Source organism: Lotus japonicus, chromosome 1 (assembly GCF_012489685.1).
Source record: "Lotus japonicus ecotype B-129 chromosome 1, LjGifu_v1.2".
NCBI lineage: Eukaryota > Viridiplantae > Streptophyta > Magnoliopsida > Fabales > Fabaceae > Lotus > Lotus japonicus.
Genome location: NC_080041.1, coordinates 38,305,166 through 38,306,706, shown reverse-complemented (window position 1 = coordinate 38,306,706; position 1,541 = coordinate 38,305,166). Strand labels below are relative to the sequence as shown.

At 35.2% G+C, this 1,541-nt stretch overlaps 1 pseudogene; it reads left to right on the top strand.

The window, feature by feature from the left end:
- The first annotated feature begins 541 nt into the window (after positions 1–541).
- LOC130735201 (uncharacterized) lies at positions 542–1,199 on the top strand (annotated as a pseudogene).
- Positions 1,200–1,541: the final 342 nt, after the last annotated feature.

The following is a 1,541-nucleotide window of genomic DNA, read 5'->3' as shown; positions in this document are numbered from 1 at the left end:
AACTCTTTGTGATTAATTTTTAAATTATTTTATTTGATTCTTGGTAGAGAATGCATCTTCCTCTTCTCAAAACACCGAAACGACAACAACAAAAACCTATGAACACTAAAATGTAATTGAAAGGTATAATGATAGTAAATGAATCAAATGAAGAACAAAAGAAGGTGGGTGTGGTAGGTCAAAGCTTGGTCACATAATGTCATGACTATCCAACTAGTGGCCTAGCCTCACTTAACAAAAGTGGGATCGATGTCATGATTGGCTTCATATCTATGCATGGTGTAGTTGGTGCAAGCATTGACAAAGCCTCAATGGAGTTGGGGAGAGCTATATATACATATGAATGGTGAAACTCGAAACAGGAATCACACTAGAGACAGAGAGGCCATGTTAAAAATATAGCATATATATTTGCTATTGTTATGCAAGGTTGTCGAACTTACCTCATGAGGTTGGTTATTCAACCTAATCCTAGTAGAGAAATATGATTATTTATGAAAAAGAAATTCAAATTTTAAGAAATTTCTAACTCGGTTATTTTATTCTTGGTGCTCGAGGTGGTGCTTCTGAGCATGAGGCCACTAGAGCAATGATTATTGATTAACGAGTTCATGGCTGCGTGGGATGGATTAAGGTCAAAAGAAAACCAAAGAATACTCATCCTTGGTGCAACAAACCGGCTATTTGACCTTGATGATGCTGTTATTCGCCGCTTACCAAGAAGGATATATTTGGATTTACCAGACGCAGAAAATCAAATGAAGATTTTAAGAATAATTCTTAAACATGAAAATTTGGATCCTGATTTTCAGTTTGACAAACTTGCTAACTTGACTGATGGATACTCTGGCAGCGATTTGAAGAACCTCTTTTGACCAAAAAAAAAAAAAAAGAACCTCTGTATTGCTGCAGCATATCGACCTGTTCAAGACCTTTTAGAGGAAGAAAAGACGGGAGGCAATATAGGTAAAAGTTTTGCATTAAGGCCTCTTACCTTGGATGATTTTCTTCAATCGAAATCCAAGGTGGGTCCATCAGTTGCCTATGATGCACTTAGCCTGAATGAGTTAAGAAAGTGGAACGAAATGTACGGTGAAGGTGGTACTACTAGGACAAAATCATCAATTGGATTTGGGAGCTAGCTGATTTTGATGCTTCTTTCTACCACTAACTTAACTAGCAAAGGAAGGTGAAGGAAGGTGGTATTAGGACAAAATCATCAATTGGATTTGGGAGCTTGCTTATTTTGATACTTCTTTCTACCACTAACTTATCTAGCAAAGGAAATGAAGTGTTTTTTGAGTTGTTTGGATTGAGAGAAAAAGAAGAGAGAATGAAAGGAAAAGTGATAGTAAACTATGTGACAGATAATTTATATATTATCCTTCACATGTAAATCTGTATATATAATTCATGTCTCAAAAAAAAATATTATTGGTTCATCTATGATAGGGTTAAACAACCCCATGAAATAAGTTAGAACCCTTTATTTTGTGTTAGTGTTTTATATAAACTATGTCATGTTGTTATGTATAGGTCAA